This window comes from Balaenoptera physalus, assembly GCF_965194825.1.
Source record: "Balaenoptera physalus genome assembly, chromosome: 13".
NCBI classification, from domain to species: Eukaryota; Metazoa; Chordata; class Mammalia; order Artiodactyla; family Balaenopteridae; genus Balaenoptera; species Balaenoptera physalus.
Genome location: NC_138892.1, coordinates 31,486,217 through 31,504,784, shown reverse-complemented (window position 1 = coordinate 31,504,784; position 18,568 = coordinate 31,486,217). Strand labels below are relative to the sequence as shown.

General features: G+C 40.5%; 1 pseudogene across 1 annotated transcript; it reads right to left on the bottom strand.

Moving 5' to 3' along the window:
• Positions 1–5,553: 5,553 nt before the first annotated feature.
• LOC309641190 (large ribosomal subunit protein uL30 pseudogene) lies at positions 5,554–18,071 on the bottom strand (annotated as a pseudogene). Its single transcript has one exon. The product of its transcript is annotated as a large ribosomal subunit protein uL30 pseudogene (transcript).
• Positions 18,072–18,568: the final 497 nt, after the last annotated feature.

Here is an 18,568-nt window from a genome sequence, read left to right as displayed (position 1 = left end):
TTTCATTGAGTCACCAACCCTCAAGCCAGGCACGAGGTTAAATATAATCTATAACAGAAAAAGCCTCTTAAAGCGTTTGTAAGGCACCCTTTGAAAAAGTCACATGAATTAATGGGAACACCACTTTTTTCCTTTTATCAGGTTCTAGGAAGGTTCACTGGCTGCTGAACTTTTTCTTTTCCTCCTGTAACAATTGGTTATCTTTAACTTGTGACAAGACCAGATCCAAGAGGGAATATATCCAGGAAGTGGGGAATCAAAGGAAAGGAAGAATGTAGGAGAAACCCAGAACCCAAATCTTGTCATCATGTCAGCCCTGCAATAGTTAATGCCCTGACCTGTTGCCATAGAAACAAGACCTCAATGTCAGAGTAACATGGGTTTCAGGGCATAGAGCACACCTCCCCCAGTACTTCATTCAACTTCTATCAATTTCATTTCATTCAGAAAAATCCTTATTTGGGGAGGTTGGTCCCAAATCCTAAAAAGGCCAAAATGTCAGGTGCTCAAGATATTAAGGTGTAATTCCGTTAGCAAAAACTCACTAACCCATGTCACAATCAGCCTTATATCACATCAGTATATTATGTATTCCATCACAGCAAGACCAAGTTGCCCAGAAATGAAAAATTGAAATATGCATGAAACTGAAAATAAGTACCACGATGTTTGTATTAATTTTATTCTCTTTATTTTTAACTAGATAGGGCCTCTCTAGATGAAAAATGCCTTTAAGTATTTTTTTTACACCACAGAGCGTAATTGTGAAATGACCAGACTCTAGAAACAAGTGGGCTGGGTTTGGATCCTGACCTTGCCACTTATTATATAATCTTTGTCAAAATCCCTAATTCTCTATGTCTCAGTTTTTTCATTTGTAGAATGAGAAGAATAGTTCATACCTCAGAGGATCGTTGTAAGAATTAAATGAGTTAATATCAATATATACAGGGTACTCAGTTCCTAGCACATTACAAGCACTATATAGATGTTTGTCATAATAAAAATAATTATTTTATTATAAATTATAATGACTTGATGAGAGAAAGAAAAACTTCATTTTGTGTTTAGATGCTCAGTTTTTGTTTTTGTTTTTTAATTTATTTATTTATTTATGGCTGTGTTGGGTCTTCGTTTCTGTGCGAGGGCTTTCTCTAGTTGTGGCAAGCGGGGACCACTCTTCATCGCGGTGTGCGAGCCTCTCACTATCGCGGCCTCTCTTGTTGCGGACCACAGGCTCCAGACACGAAGGCTCAGTAATTGTGGCTCACGGGCGCAGTTGCTCCGTGGCATGTGGGATCTTCCCAGACCAGGGCTCGAACCCGTGTCCCCTACATTGGCAGGCAGATTCTCAACCACTGCGCCACCAGGGAAGCCCTCAGTTTTTATTTTAATTTGAAAAGTCCTATTTGCCATGCTTTAAGCATTAAACAAAATCATACTTTTATTATATGCAATGGCTAAATGAGTAAATAGGACTTCAAAAGAGGGGAAAAGTAAATTCACTCAAGATGATTTTCAATTTTTTTTTTTTCATTTTTTGTTTTTGGGCACTGTGCAAAGCATTTTGCTACATCCAGTTATGGTTCAGGACAACCCCTGTTGAATGAATGAATGATGAACAGAACAGTTTCGTGACCAACCAGCAGCCAGGCCCATTCATTCTAATTGTGGGACCAGATCGGAAATTACTTAGCAACCACTTGAGTAAATGATGGGGAAGGAAGGCTCTGCAGAGCAGTTTCATAATTGCAATCAAGCAAACATCATTAAAGACTTTCTCCTGACCATATTTCCTGAGCTCTGCTTATCTGCGAGTCATCAGAATAAACAGGTCCAGTTAAAGAAAACAGGGCCATACTCCTCAGATCATGGATGCCCAGACACACATGGTCTCAAAACCCTTGGAAGAATGCTTGCTGGATCCTCTGGCTCATATGAGGACAAATACAATATTACGTAAAGAATGTTTTGGATTGTAAATCTTTACCAGGACATAGGGTCGGTGTCTTGTATAAGCATATCTAATCCCTGGGTAGGACTGCCACTTGAATATTTCCTCTCTGTGCCACCCTGTGACACAGTTCTAGCTCAGTTCTACCATCTCCATCTAATCTTCTAAGAGCCTAGGGTCAGAAAGATCTGAGAAGTTGAGTTCAGCCTCTCAGTCATTTTCCCTATAGAAGGTCACAGGCTGCAGCATGAACATTTCCACCTGTAAAATCCAACTCCCCTTGAGGCAGTTCATCTACTCTGTACACATTTATAGAACACCTACTATGTTACATATATTGGGTTTTGTGTTAGAAATACAAAATTAAATATAATTATGTCTTTGCTTGCATCAAGCACATTATCTACTGCAAGAGAGAGGTGTGAGAAAACACACAATGACAAAACATTATGAAATAGTTCTACAGGAGTGAGAACAGCATGCTATGTGAGTACATAATAATAGTTAAAATAGTTAACATTTATTTTCTATCAAGCACTGCTCTAAAATGCTACACACATTAACTCTTTCATCCTCATGACAGTCTTGAAGGTAAACTGAGGTGCTGAGAGGTTAAATCACTTAGAGTCACACAGTAAGTGTCACAGCCAGTTTAGTTGAAACATGTACCCCACCCTGGGAGAATCAAGAAGACTTCTTGGAGGAAGGAGGTGGAATGTGAGGATACCTGAGAGATGGACGTGACTCATTTAGATAAAGTAGGGTAAGGGCATCCTATCAGAGGGAAAAATATGTGCCAGCCTCACCCTTGGACCAAGCAATAGGACCTAGTGCTCTAGCACTCCTCCAGCTGTGCCCCTCCCTCTGGTTAAAGAGTCTACAGGGACAAGGGCTCATGCCCACCCAGAGCCTGTTCCCATTCCTTCCATTCTAGACCATGCTCTCGAAACCAGGACCCCCGAAGTCCTTGCCCCAGTGGCTCCAGGCCCCCTTGCAGAACCTGTGTGGCTTCTTCCACCCTCCTAAGAGAGGGCCAAGTTGCTTATGTGCTTGCTGCTAGGGAATGGCCATGTGCAGGGGCTGTGGATGTGGTGCCCGGGTGTGCAGGCTGGGGTGTCCATACACTCACACAGAAAAGACATCGTGCGGGACAGATCGAGGGGTGGGAAGAGAAGGCTTTTGGGCTGGGGGCTGGCAGCTCTCTCCTGCACGATGACATTCGGATGTGAAACTCTGAAGAGTCTGAGGATTCAAAATCTAAACCTAGCTTTCTAGGTAGTTACAAACGTATTTTTATCAAAGGTAAAGGATAGAACACATTTGATGTAACAGCATGTTAGCTTAATCGACACATTTGAAGAATCTGGAAATGTGGCCTGTGGCCTCCATTTGTACGCAAGCCCTCAGCCCTACAAATGTGGAGGTAAACCTCCTAAGTGTGAGGGATGAAGACGGGAGAAAGCACAGCTTGCCAGGGAAACTAAATGTAGCTTAGCAAAGCTCAGGCCTAGAATGGGAGACAAAGACATCAGAGACGCTCCTGCCTGCCTAGTGACTTGAACTTAATTTGGAAGGCTGCAGAGATCATTACAGATTTTAAGCTGGAGAGTTAAGGCAGCATTGGGTTTGGAGCACTCACATCACATGTGTCAATCTGTTCTGTCTCCAAAAGAAACACACGATGATATTTTTATTCTCACTTCTTCCCTTTGCCTCTAAACAGATGCAGGAAAGAAAAAGAATGGTGATGTCTTTTACGGCTGTAGGAGTCCAAATAGCAAAGCCTGGTGCAGTTAGAAGAGCAAACATGTAGGAGAAAGAATAGCAACCTGACGTTCTTATCTGACCTACCCAGCTGGAGAGAGCCTGAAATCACAAATTCAGAGAAGCCAGGCAGCCAAGCCAAAGCCCAAGAGCCCACAGATGTCAAGGGCAGGATGTCTGGGAATGGGTCAAGGGCATGGGGCAGAACCAGGTGGGTAATCGAAGAGCTAACATAGACCTAATGCACATGAGGTACGGAGTCCTTGGAATGAGGCTTGCTATACCCTGGGGTGCAGCAGGAGACTCCCAGTTATTGATTGACTTCCCAGAGCAAGGCCATTTAGGCCAGATGTTCAGATTAACAGGGCAGGTCTCTCACAGCACTGGCCACACAAGACTGCATCTAACCACAATTGATGCACAGTGGACTAACAGAATCCGCCTTCAGTAGGCCTCTGTAGTAGTTATTTATCAAATTTTGTTGCCAAGAATAACCTGACTTCCACATGCGGAATTATCCTTCCACCACCATATGTGATTTTGAAAAGAACAACAACAACCTCCAGACTGAGCTTCCCATCAACAGGGCAGATCTTTTGATGACTGTCCCCATCCCACCTTACGAGCAGGGGGAAATGATGTGACCTAAGTTCAACCTATCAAACACTTACCCCAAGACTTTAACTGGTGAGCCAGTAAGGCAAGAATATGAGAAGAGTTGGGGTGAAGATTATTGCTGCAGCAGCCTCTGGGTTGTCAATAATCACTGCTGTGATGGCAGCAGGAACGCCAGGGTAGGTTCTTGACCGGCCTGTTCTAAGAGAATGACTTTGGAGTTAGAAAATGCTACCCACCCTTTTTCTAAGCCTCCTGTGAGCTCCCTTCATCCTGTCAATAAATTCCCAAGTGCTCCCATAAAACCAACCAGCTTCCCATCTGTGTCATGAGCAGCTCTTGCCCCCAGACCAGCAAGGAAGTTTGAAACCCTGGGACTTGCTGCTCAAAGTCATTTGTGAAGATGCAGATTTTCAATCATAGTTTGAACTGGCAAACCAGTGGCTCCTCCATTTTTAGCAAAGTGCATTTAACACAATGCTACATTATGTTTCTAGGCTCTCTCCTCAAATACTGGGATGCACTAATTGTGACAGACCCACTTGGCTATCAGTGTACTCTGGGACAGCGGTCCCCAAAGGAAGAGGTGTTATTTTTTTATTTCCCTGGAGCCTCATGATTCCTGATACTCTGGTGAAGGGCAAGGGGATGTTGACAGGGAAGTCAGTTTGCTGAGGCACAGAGAGAAGGCTCCACTGGCCCTGCTCTCTGCATGCGGAGATACTGACAAGCTTGAGCAGAGACTGCAACTGAAGGGAGAGCAATCAACGCATGGGGGGCCTGGGCCTTGGCTACTGGCTACCAGTCCCATTTGAGCAGAGAGATTTTCATTAAAAATGTCATTTTGAACATTAGAAAAGCATACACACACATATGCAACTAAACAGATGTTCATATTCCTCCTCCTCTTCCTTCTACAGTACTCACAGGAAACACATGTCTGTGTTGTCCTAAGTCCAGTTACTAATTAGCACGTTTCAGTAGCACATTTCACGGAGGATAGCGAGGATTTCAAAGGGATTCCTTCCTTTTAAGTTGAGACAGCTGGTGCTAATTACCAAGCAGGAAAAGAATGTGCAAGCAGATCATTGAGAAGCCATCGGTGGAACAGAAGGCTGAGGGGTCTTTGGGTCTTATGGTTGAACTCCTTTCCAGTGGTTGGAAGGGACTGCATATTATCTACATCTTCACCTTGCCCCCAGGAAGCAGCTGTCCAGTTTCATCATCCTGCAAGTAGGTGGGAAACACAGTCCAAGAGCATGAACTCAAAGATCACTTCACAGCATGCATGTAAATTTCACAGAAATACAGCAGAGCTCTTGTAGTAAACCATTTCCCTCCCAAACATGCACAGCAAAATAGAAGCTAAGCATGGCCTTTACCTTTTTAAACAAACCCAGGGGATGATCGATTCAAAGTTCATCATTATAATTGTGTTGCTATGAAATGAGGGCAATCTAGAGACCCCAAATTATGCTAGTAAGGAAAAAAAAGAATCTTGACTCTAATTTAGTCACACCACTAATGGAAAGAACACTAGACCAGAAATCAGGAGCTTTCTGATTCATACTCATTATGAGACTTTGGGAAAGTTATCTAGTTTTTCTGAGCCTCAGGTTTTCATCCGTAAATGGGAATAATGGTACCTACCACACAGGACTATATGTGAACATTTTGGAATATTATAAAACTACAACTCGTATTTAATTTGAATCTCTAGATAATGGTAAAGTTTTTGGGTATCTTTGGAATGTGATTTCTAACAAAAGCCAACCAAAGTAATCTCAGCCTGGCGGAAGTATATGAGTACCTTACAGAGGGAGTCGATAGTACTGGGTTCTGAGGCTATCTAGAGAAGATAGAGAACTTGAAGGATGACTAATTGGATTTTAAGAACTGGCTGCGTAACTGAGAATAATTATGCAAAGACAGTGCAGCAGAGTGACTAAAGGTAAAAGTTCTGGAATCATACTGCCTCAGTTTCCAATTCTGCTCTATCACTCCCAACCTGTGTGACCCTAGGCAAGTCACTTGACCCCCAACTGTAAGTTAAGGGAAACAGTAATGACACCAACTCATGGATGGCTACATTGTGAGGATTAAATGAGATGTAAAATAGGCACAATGCTTAATAGATTATAAATTTCATCTCAAACAGTATCAGTATTACAAAGACAATGTTAGTATTATTATAGTCACAGAGCTAACAGGCTCATTTTCCTTTATTTTTATTTTAAGTATTACTGTCAGCCAACATATATTGCTTATATTGGGCAGCTTTTATGCATATTGCTTCAGTTAATCCTCAGAACAACCCTATGAGATATGTTAGTGAGTAGCAGAGCTGGGAAGTGAACCCAGGCAGAAGCTTGCTCTTAACTATTGCACAAATTAATGTGGGCCAGTGATTGAGATTGGGGTGGGGGCATTTAAGAGTGAACTACTTGGTACAATGGTAGCTTGTATAGCTGGATTTGAATATGAAAATGTTACACATGCTTGCTGGGCTGAATGTCCCCCTACACATCATAAAGGAAAATATATTTAGCTGTTTTGACATTATAAAGTAGTCATGCCTTGACTTATCCAAAGCATTGCCATTTGTTCTTTTCTCTCCTTCATTATATCTATTTTCAGGAAACTGAAAACAATCTAAAAAATAAAGGAAGTGTTCCCCCATTCCAAATATTCTACTTTAAAGGCAAAAATAATAACTCAGAATAACAGCAAGATAAATTTGATGAATCAAATACCATTGAAAACCCACTTAACACCCACATTCAATGTCTATCTGAAAAGTTCCCACTTCTATCATTTTTAACAAACCCCAAAGATTTCACTCAGCTCTTTTGATATCAAAGAAAAAGAAATTTCTGAATCATTGCAAGTGCTTTTTATAAAACACCTAATTTTTAGGAACAGTGCCTAGACCCATACCCTGCACATGAAGGAACTTGGTAAAAGTGCGTCGATTGCTCAAGTGCTGATGAATAGTGTCTGGTTGATATTACATGATATTTCCATAAGTGGAAAATGTAGCAATTTTTATGCATAGGCTCCTTTGAACCTGGGAAGGCGTACCTGCAAGATAATTAATTAGTGGCTGGCAGTGAAGGCTGTAGGTTTTATATAAGTCACTTGTATGAGGGCGGAGAAGGAAATTGTTTCATGTTTAAGGAGACAAACAGAAAGTCAAAGAGAGACAGTGACAAACAAGATGGCCTGAACAATACTTGGGGTCATTTAAAGAACAGCGTCCCTCTGAGCGCTCTGAGGTCATGGCAGCTTGGCCAAAGACCTGCTCTTCCCCCCACTGGCTCTCTATCCCGGATTCCGGTTCTACTCATGCCCATCGCTTGCCAACCAAGTTGCTACATCCTGCATCTGTGTTCTTATTTATGCTTGGCTTCCTCTCCAACTTTTCTTCCGTCTCTAATAATCTATATCTTACCATTTTCAGACGCCTGATCAAAACCCATGTGCCAGCTCCTAGAATGTAGTTTTTTTGCACTCAATAGACCTTTACTCATTGAACGAGTACTATAACTCCTTCGAAATTAAATTCTTGCTATTCAATTATTCAACCAGGTCTTTTACACTTAAAATTTTTTTCTTACTAAACTGCTTGAGAATAGGGTACATAATTTCCACATCTTTTCCGTCTGCCAATGAATTGCTCCTTGTGCTATGCATCACACCCAGTAGATAGTCCACGACTGTAGTAAATTATCCAGAATCTCATGCCTTCAACTTATCCATGCCATTGCGATGGCTCTGTGAAAGACGTATAATTAGTTCTTGGTACTGTGACAGGAAGTTGCAGAACCATCAGTGTTGACTCTGCCAGAATCTACAGATAACATCTGCTTAAATGCTAGGAACAGGTGGAAAGCTGCATGATCACAGTTAATGCATGGAAGGCCAGTTAACATGGTTATGAGCATGGTTTGGGAGTTCAACTCTCCAGCCTCTGCCACTTTATAGCTGGTTGAGCTAACTAACCTCTCTAACCTCAGCTTTCTCTTCTATAGGATAAAGATAATCACAGTATTCCTCTCATAGAGTTTTTATAAAGAGAAAGAAGATAATACCAATAGCACTGCACCCAGGACAGGGGAACCCCTCAATCAATACATGTTATTAATATCATGATTAAAATAATTAACCAAGAACTCAAATATGTTTTAAAGACACAACAGGCTATTGCTAATGATACGCAATGTATCCCACTTTGAGGTTTAACTTTTACTAATATATATATTTACCTAGTATTTAAGTTATTTATAATTAATAGTCTTTAATCTTGAAAGCAGTGTGGTATCCAGGTATCACTGTGGCTTGATAGTCATTCAGACAGAGGTTAGAATTCTAGCTTTTCCACTTCCTAGTCAAATGGCAAAGGACAAGTTGGCTAGCATCTTGAATCTTCAGTTTCGTTATCTGACACGAAGGCAAAAATGTAACTCCTACTTTGCGAGATGGTTAAAGTTGCATGTAAATCCTCTAGCAGTCAGTAAAAGACAGCTGTCATGACTTCTGAGCCCTCTATTTTCCTGATTATCCTAAGGGACAGCAGCTGTGTAAGTTTAAGATCAATGTGTAGCAGAAAGCCACATGTCAGGACACTTCACAGAGTTCTACCTCTTCATCTTCCTAGGGGCATTCTCTCTGAATTAAGAGGCAAGTATTTTTTGGGGAACAGACTCATGTGGGAGAGCTTGGAGTAAGCAATTTGTGGACTCATTTTCTATAGAGTTGGCAGAATGTGGGTTGTCATCACAGGCTGGGTATTGTCTTGCTTCCTGCAGTCTTATAATTGTCACACTGTGGCATGGTGTTATTTTCGTCTCAGTGATGCACTGATTATAAGGTAAAGCTGTACTGCCTGACCAATGTGCCAGGTGTCTGCTTTAATAACTCCAAGTGTTATTACTTGAAAAAAATGAATAGAGACATGGAGGGGAAACAAGGAGCCACCAACCAGCAAGCACTTCAAACCACACCACGAAGAGACCAGATGTTGCTAGGCTGTACTTTGTTTGGACAAGTTCTGCTTAATCTTCCCTGGAATCAAGTGAGGAATTCAACCAGAGCCTGCCCAGAGCAATAAAGTTGAAAATTATTTAGCAACATCTGGAACTGAGGGCAGTTTCTTTTTCTTTTCTCCACTGAGTAGGCGGTGAGAAGACAGAAGGAAGGGATACAGAACTACTCAAAGACCAAAATAAAAATCTAGGTAATTCAACTCATTTTTCCCTACATAAAATATAGAATTGGAGCCATTCATTCATTAATCCAACCTGTACCAGGAACTGTGAAAAATTCAGGGGGTATAATATTTATAACAAGGACAAACAAATAAATGAAACATAGTCCTTGACCTCAAGAGGCTTATATTCTAGAGGTTTAACAAGCAAAAACCAACCAAACAAAGCAATAAAAAACACCATAATTACAAGTTGAAATAACAGCTTTGAGCATTAAAAAAGAAAAAGAGAGATGAATCACAGGAAAGGATATTTACTGCAGAAATAGGCACCCAGAGAAGTTGTCATTTAAGCTGAGACATGAAGGATGGAAGGAGGAATGGATGTTTTCAGCTGAGGGAGGAGGATGTGTGTAGACCCTGAAGGCAGGAGGAAATTCAGTGTGTTCAAATGCCTGAGGGAAGAAGTCACTGAGAAGAGTGAGTAACGGGGAGAGGGGTAGGATGAGGGTGGAAAGATAGTCAAGGGCCGGCTCATGCAGGGCCTCTAGGTCATGATGCATATTGTTAGTAGAATGGGAAACCATTGAACAACTTTTAGAAGGAGAAAGACATGATGTGATTTAGACAATCTAATATAACAATCAGAGAACAGGCTAATGAGACATTCCTGAAGCTCAGCTCTTGGCTCAACCGTGTATTCGCTGATGACCTTGAGCAAATTGCTTTGTTTCCTCTCCTGCAAAGAGCAATAATAATAGTATCTACTGCACCGTTTTGAGGTTTAAATGAATTATTTCATGGGAAACCAATAGAACAGTGGCTAAGTCATAGTAAGTACTGAATTTTTCACTTTAAAATTGTTCATTTTATGTTATGTGCTTTTCACCTCAAATTTTTAAAAAGAAAAAGAATGGCTCTTCAGTTTCATCTTGATCAACTGGATAAAGAGTTGCTTAAGTCAAACGAGAACAAAGGAGTTCAGTGTTCTGCTTGGGGCATTTGCATATGTGACGTTCATAATTTATACAAATGAAGAAGCAAGAAATAAGTTACCACAACTCAACACATGAAATTTAAAACAGTGGAAATGAATGATATAAGTAAGAAGAAAAATTTAGACAGAAGATAAGATAAAGACCCAGGACAACCTCTGAGAAATGCCAACATTTAAGAAGAGAACCCAACAGAGAAGATTGAGAAGTAGTAGGAAATTAGGAAAATGATCCTGGAAACCAAGAGATAAGCATGCTTCAAGCAAGTAGAATGTCAACTTTGACAAATATTGCTGAGAAGCCAAGGAAGATGAGCAGGGAAGAAGTTCACTGGATTTGACAACCTGAAGGTTGTTGTTGACCTTACCAGAGGGGGTTCCAGGTAGAAGAGATGTAGAAGCACATTGGACTGGGTTGAAGAGTGGAAGAAAGATGAGGAGGTAGAAACAGTTTGTTCAGTTATATATTTGGAGTTTGGTTCAAAGGAGAACAGAAAATAAGGCAGGAACTGAAACAGTATGTATGGTTATGTGAAAAAAAAGTCTTAGGAGGAAATAGTACAGCATGCTTGTATGATAAAGGGGATAATTAAATGAACAGTGAGATGTTACTGCTGAGGGAAAGCATGAATAACTCAAGGAGCAAAGTCTTTGATAATGCAAGAGGTAGTGGGATCCAGAGCGAAAGTAGAAAAATATCCTTTCTTTTTAGAGGAGGAGCACTTCCTTCATTGTGGAGGAAGGAGAATTGGGATGCAAATGCACCAAATTGACAGGTTTTGTGGTGGGAAGATGAGTTCATTTTCAATGACTTCTATTTTCTCAATGAAGTATATGAGTCTAGGTCATCAGTAGGAGGAGGATGTGTGGGATGTTTGAGGAAAAAGGAGATGATATGGTACAGTCATCCCACAGAGATGGAGAAACATAATTTGATTCCTGAGCAGCTCTGAGTGCCTGCTTGAGGTTTCTGAGTTCTCAATCAGTAATCTCGGCTTTGTGAGTTTTCCCAACAAAGTTGCGTCTTGGGTTTGGGCAAGGAAGAATCCTGCAACCTCAGAATAGCTGTTATGATTCACCCCAGGCCTATCATATTCAGCTTCCTGATCATTGGCTACTGAGCACTGAAGGAAGTTCAATAAGCCCATATGTTAAATATAGAAGGGGAGAAATACCAGCATCAAGATATTTGGGCCTGGATAGGTGCCAGCAGTAGCAACAAGGTTATGTCCAAATCCTTGGCCCCAACTAGCCAAGGCACCCAGTAAGAAACAGTCTTATAGCCAAACTTGCAATGGTGATCGGAAAGGGCTGCCATGGAAATTGCCATATTAAAAAGGTCAAAGTTGTTTCAGGACCTTCAGTGCAGCCTAATTTGGTGTGAGATATATCTGAATTAAAAGGTAAAATACAGAAGAAATGGAAAGAAATGTATTTGTGTTTCTTCCAAGTATACAGCAATCTTTTTTGAACTAAATTGTGTCGAAATGAGTTCTAAATGAGTGTGGTCTAAATTAATTACTTGATAAAGGAACATGAGAAAAGAAAAAATAGAAAGCCTGTAAGTCCTACAGAAACCACTAAAATAAAAAGTAGGATATGAAGAAAGGATGGATTTTAATGGTGTCAGAAAAGGTTTTCATATAGAGTAACTGAAGAAGGAATAGTGTCGCAACTGATGTTCTCATTATGGATCAGATGAATCCTCTGAGCCGTCCTTTGGGAGTCTTCCTGTCCTTGTCTTTCGTCACTTCATTTAGCGAGGCTCACATGTCCTCCCCTGCTCCTCACCATCTGTCCACACCTACTCCTCCTTCAGGAATCCGTTCTGTCTTCTCATTATGCTTCAGGTGTCAGTTTAACAAACTCTTCAGGAAGATTTCCTTTGTGGCATTCAGCCTTGTTTATGCCCTTTTATGGAGTATGCTTTCTTGAGAACACATTATTATTATAATTATGTTTGGGGGAGAATTGTTTAATAGCCACCTATTTCTGCTAACCGCTATATTCCCAGTTCTTGGCATACATCCTGGCACACAGAGACCAGTACATAATTGTGGAAGGAAAGAAAGAAAGGGAAGAGGGGAAAAGGAGTAAAAAGAGGAAGAAGAACCACAGGGTGTCACTCAACCTACAAAGGTTTTCTCCTTCCTTTGAATTCATAAGAAACTGTTTTTGTGCCCTGTAGTTAATACTTAAATATATACTACTCTGATACATCTCTTGTGTTTTCTGATGTACACATACTGCACACATAGTTAAGTATTTAAATGAGCAAGACTCACACCATTTATATGTAAGAATATAGGAAATAACCATATGCTGAGAATGGCATCAAACATGTGCTATAACATGCAGATAATTTATTATTAATCTTCTAGGGTTTTATCTGAAATATTATTTTTTTATTGATCTTATTCATTAAAAATTTTTTAAATTGATGTATAGTTGAATTACACTATTTCAGGTGTACAGAAAAGTGATTCAGTTATACATATGTATATTTATTCTCTCTCAGCTTCTTTTCCATTGTAGGTTATTACAAGATACTAAATATAGTTCCCTGTGCTATACAGTAGGTTCTTGTTGTTTATCTATTTTATATATAGTAGTGTGTATCTGTTAATTCCAAATTCCAAATTTATTCCTCTCCCCCCTTTCCCCTTTGGTGACCATAAGTTTGTTTTCTATGTCTGTGAGTCTATTTCTGTTTTGTAAATGAGTTCAATTGTATCATTTTTTTATATTCCACATATAAGTGATCTTATCTGATTTTGTCTTTCTCTGTCTGACTTACTTCACTTGGTGTGATAATCTCTAGGTCCATCCATGTTGCTGCAAATGGCATTATTTCATTCTTTTTTATGAGTGATATTCCATTGTATATTGGAATATACGCATCTTCTTTACCCATTCATCTATTTGTGGACATTTAAATTGCTTCCATGACTAAGCTATTGTAAATAGTGCTGCTATGAACATTGTGGTGCATGTATCTTTTCCGGTTAGAGTTTTCTCCAGATACATGCCCAGAAATGGGATTGCTGGATCATATGGTAACTCTATTTTTAGTTTTTTAAGGATCCTTTGTACTGTTCTCCATAGTGGCTGCATTAATTTACATTCCCACCAACGGTGTAGGGGGGTTCCCTTTCCTCCACACCCTCTCCAGCATTTATTACTTGTAGACTTTTTGATGATGGCCATTCTGACCAGTGTAAAGTGATAGCTCATTGTGGTTTTGATTTGCATTTCTCCAGTAATTAGTGATGTTGAGCATCTTTTCACGTGCCTGTTGGCCATCTCTATATCTTCTTTGGAAAAATGCCTATTTAGATCTTTTGCCCATTTTTTGATTGGGTTTTTTTTCTTTTTATATTGAGCTATATGAGCTGTTTGTATATTTTGGAAATTAATCCCTTGTCAGTTGCATCATTTGCAAATATTTTCTCCCATTCCGTAGGTTGTCTTTTTGTTTAGTTTTTGGTTTCCTTTGCGGTGTAAAAGCTTTTAAATTTAATTAGGTCCCATTTGTTTATTTCTGTTTTTATTTCCATTACTCTAGGAGCAGATCCAAAAAAATATTGCTGCAATTTATGTCAGAGAGGTACCTGCCTATGTTTTCCTCGAAGAGCTTTATAGTATCCAGTCTTACATTTAGGTGTTTAATCCATTTTGAGTTTACTTTTGTGTATGGTATTAGATAATGTTCTAGTTTCGTTCTTTTACATGTAGTTATTCAGTTTTCCCAGCACCACTGGAACGTGAGCGTTTCCATGGAATAATATAATCCTTAAATGTCCTAATTGCCATGTAAAAGTAGCAAGGTGTTCTTACTTCTCCACTGTCACTGCCCATCACTCTCTGCTTCACGTTTTAAGCGCTATCAATTCTGAACAATCCTCATCGTTCCTCAGAGGCCCTTCCTTTCTTCTGACTGCGATGTTTTCTTCTGAAGATCTGCTCACTCAAGACTTACTGCATCCTTCACGTCATTTAGGAAGCCCACCACTACCTCTGTTCTACATGAATTACTGTATGAGTCCCCAGTTCACTGCAGGACTGTGTCTCTTTTATCTCTGTATTCTCAGGGCTTAGTACATGAGTTGAAATCCATACACTAAGTAAACATCTATGAAACTGAGCTATTGTTTATTATGAAGCTACACCCTTCATGATTTCATAGACTTCACTTCAGCCTTCCTGAATATTTGTTCCAGGTTAATTGTCATAATTTTTATATGCGTGTGCACTTCTTTCTAATTGTATTTCAAGTTCTTCCCAAAGCAAGGCCGTGGGAATCCCCACGTTCAAGTAGGCCCCTGGGCTTGGTCCACTGCTGTCTTGTATTCATGCTTGGGTATTCATTCACCAACATTAAAGCCCAGGAAAGAAGATATGACAAAACAGGACTCCCTCCTCCATGGCATGAGTCCTTTGCTGGTTTCAGAGGTGCATGGTGGCTAATGTGGAAAATACATAGGAACTTTTCCTTGGAACTGGGGTGGGATGAAAAGTGCCTGCTGTGAACATTGCCATCTTTTCCCTGACACCTCCCCTCCAGTTTCTGAGGATATAGCAGAAAACAACCTTCTTTGAAGATACTGGGTAACAATTACATAAAACAAAAAGACGTTCTTCCAATGCACTTGTACTTTCAGAGATTCCAAGTTTAGTTCAGCTGCTGGATGAGCTGATTGATATGTGTGCCTCCATAACCAGGTGAGCCCACTTCCTTGAGGAAGCGCACCCTATTCTTGGTAGTGTGATGGGCCACTGAGAGTTGGAAAGGGTGCAAGAACCCTGAGATCACCTGAAAATTCTTCCCTGGGAAGGCAATTTCATGAATGAAGTCTTCCAAGCAAATGACACCAAACTTCCCCAGGTGCTCCTCAATCACTGTGTTGTCTGTCAGAGGGATGATTTTATTCTTGGCCTTAGCTTGTCCGTGTTTCAAGCTGAGTTCCCGAACAGACTTTAGATTTGGAAAGTCCCCAGGCCACATAAGAGTCCACTATACCAAAGCGTTTTTATGGTATGAGGGTTTACTTTCACAAAGATACCACTGAAAATCTTACTTAGGCAAAGTTTTCCAATGATACTCTGCACCAGTAAACTCACCACATTAACCCTTTGGATGCCTACAACAAAGGCCAAGAAAGGTTTATCTGGCATTTTCAAGCCATGGGGTTTCCCTTCTAACCATCTAAGGTGCACCCTGTCATGTAGTTGCTGCCAGGAATCATTTAGGAACCATTCTAGTCACTTAAACTGGAGCTCTTTTCATTTCCTCTGCTCCTTTTCTTGCAAAAGTGCCTGCTTCTCTTGGGTGGCTTTGAGGGCCTGATACGCCTTCCTCTTTTTAGGAGGTTTTCTGGAACCAAAGTGATCATGTTTTTTTTTTTGCTCTTCCTTTCCCATCTTTCCAATGCTGCTGGCTACCACTCATGCGCAGCCCCACTGCACTTTAATTATTGTCATTTAAAAGATGACCACATTATGAGAGGCATAATACCTACCAGAAATAGATTTTTCACATTAAACCATCCTTTTTTAAAAAAATTCATCTTGGTTATATAAACCTGTGTCAGAAATTTTACAAAATTATTCATTCCTGTAAAAATTACTTTCAAAGATATCCTACCATTTTATCCCCAGAAGGTGACATCAGCTTCTACCACATAAGAAAAAAAAATGGCATTAAATGGACATCTTGAAGATAAGAATGCATGCTTTTAGTACAAACAAGCTTTCTCCACACTTTCCTCTTTCTTCTTCACCCCATTCCCTTTGTCCTACCACTTTTCCTTTCCTTCCTTTGTTCTTCTCCATTTCCAACTGCCAACGAAATATGGGACTTGCTTAGACCCACTTAGAGCAATCATGGGTTTTAAGTTTGCTGACTGCTTTTCTAGCATGAGGATTTAGGCAGCGGGGAGCACAGACTGGGAATGTAGGCTAATGTTCCCAGGTTCTAAATATCACCAAATCAGAAAAGAATTGCATTTGTGAAACTGAAGAGAGACTCTTTTTATCTTTTAATAACCCCCTATGCCATCCTTAGCACAAAATGCAAAAGAAAGGGTTAGAGAAAGGGCAAGAGGACTTATCAGAGAAGAGACTTTCTGCTGGGACGTTATAAGTAGCATGAAGGAAGAGTGAATTAAATTTCAGTTAACAGCGCTGAACCCGCAAAGGAAAGGATGGGAAAAGGCAATAAAGAGCTGTGACGGTGCTGACTGAGGATTTAGCAAAAGGGCAGGGTGCCCTCCATCTGTTTGGAGAGTGCAGGCTGAGCCATTGGTGGGGGGCGGCGATCATCCTCAGGGAAGCTGTGACTCAGTGACTCTGCCAGCAATGATGTGTGGGTAAAGCAAAGAAGTACAGTAAAGAAAATGACTACCCAGAATGTGGTGGCGACAGCAGCACTTACTGGCACCTGTAGTGAGAAAAACTCACTCATTCACCTTTTCAAGTGTTGTTTGTGAGGCAGCTACTCTATGTAAAGCAGAGTCCCTAACTATGCACCCTCTTCCAGATTCCTATAACTTCATATTTAGAGTCTTCCTAAATAGGCTCCTTGTCTCTGACCTCTCCCTATTCCAGTCTACTCTACACACAAAGTCCAGGAAATTCTTCCTCCTACACAAGAGTGGTTATATGCACAGGTTCTGGAATTAGGCTTCCTGGATTCAAATCCTGGCTCCACAACTTATTAGTCTATGAGCTTAGGTTAAGTTAGCTAAACTCTCTGATCCCCCAAGCATCAGTCAGCTCGGGATAAGTAGCAGAAACAAACGTTCCCAACATCTTCCTGGTTTTAACAATAGCGCTTTGCTTCTTGCCCATGTGTGTGTCCATCCTAGGTCTGACACTATGCTCTGCAAAATTCTCACTCTGTGATCAAGCCTAAACCTGCCACCTCACCTGGATTGGGCCAGCCAGTGACAGAGGAAAATCACAGAGTAACACTAAACCTTTTGCAGATTCCTCATCTGCAAAATTACTTCCTCATCCTTTCCTCCTTAAAGCCATACTCACTTCCCTCTAAGACACAAATAAATGTTCAGCCCAACAAAGACAAAATATAATTTGCCATTTTCTCCCCAATAATTTAGCTTGATATTTCATATACAGTTGGCTCAATTAATATAGAGTAATGGACCCACCCAGGGAAAACAGGTATTTCTACAAAAAAAAGTTCTGCTTACAAAATGAAACTAAGACATCAAGCCCTTATTGTTACCTTGACATTGAACAAGTTACCTCCAGCACAGGAAAGTTGTGGAGGAAAAACTACATAAGAGCCTTTTTATTTTCAATGAATATGCCCACACATCTTCACATTTCTAAACACCTTTATAGCATATCATCTATTTCGTACAATACAGCAAAATATAATGTCATGAAAGTTATTGCATTTGTGAAGATGATGACTAAAAATTAACAATGCTACACAGAAGAATGACAGCCAGTACATTAGTCAGGCTAGACGCACTGTTGTAACAGACAACCCCAAAGCTCAGTGACTTACAGTAACTGTTTGCTTGTTCTCTTCACAGTCCTGTGTGGGGTGATGGTAAGAGTGGCACAAAAGATCTCATCACGGTGCAGTATGGGTTGGTGATGGCAAGGAGTGGGGCTAGGAGATCTGCTCCACATTCACATTCAGGAACCCAGGCCCCTTCCATCTTGCCACATCTCCCTCCTGTATGTCCTTGGAGTCCTCTCTATTCCGCTATAAGATCGGTAAAGAGATTAGAGGATTGCATTTGGCAGGATTTTATGGCCTAGGCCTGAAAAAGGTGTATATCCCTTCTACCTCATTCAGTGACCACAACTCTGACACAAGGCTGCATCTAACTGCAAAGGAGGCTAGGAAATATCGTCTAGCTACGTGACCGAAAGAAGGCAATTTGGGAAAAAAACAGTCAATCTGTTCCATAGTGACTTAGGCTCACTTTCTAGCTAGGTGACTTGATCTAGTACACAAGCCTTAAAAGCAATGATTCAAATATGTGAATTTACAAAAGCA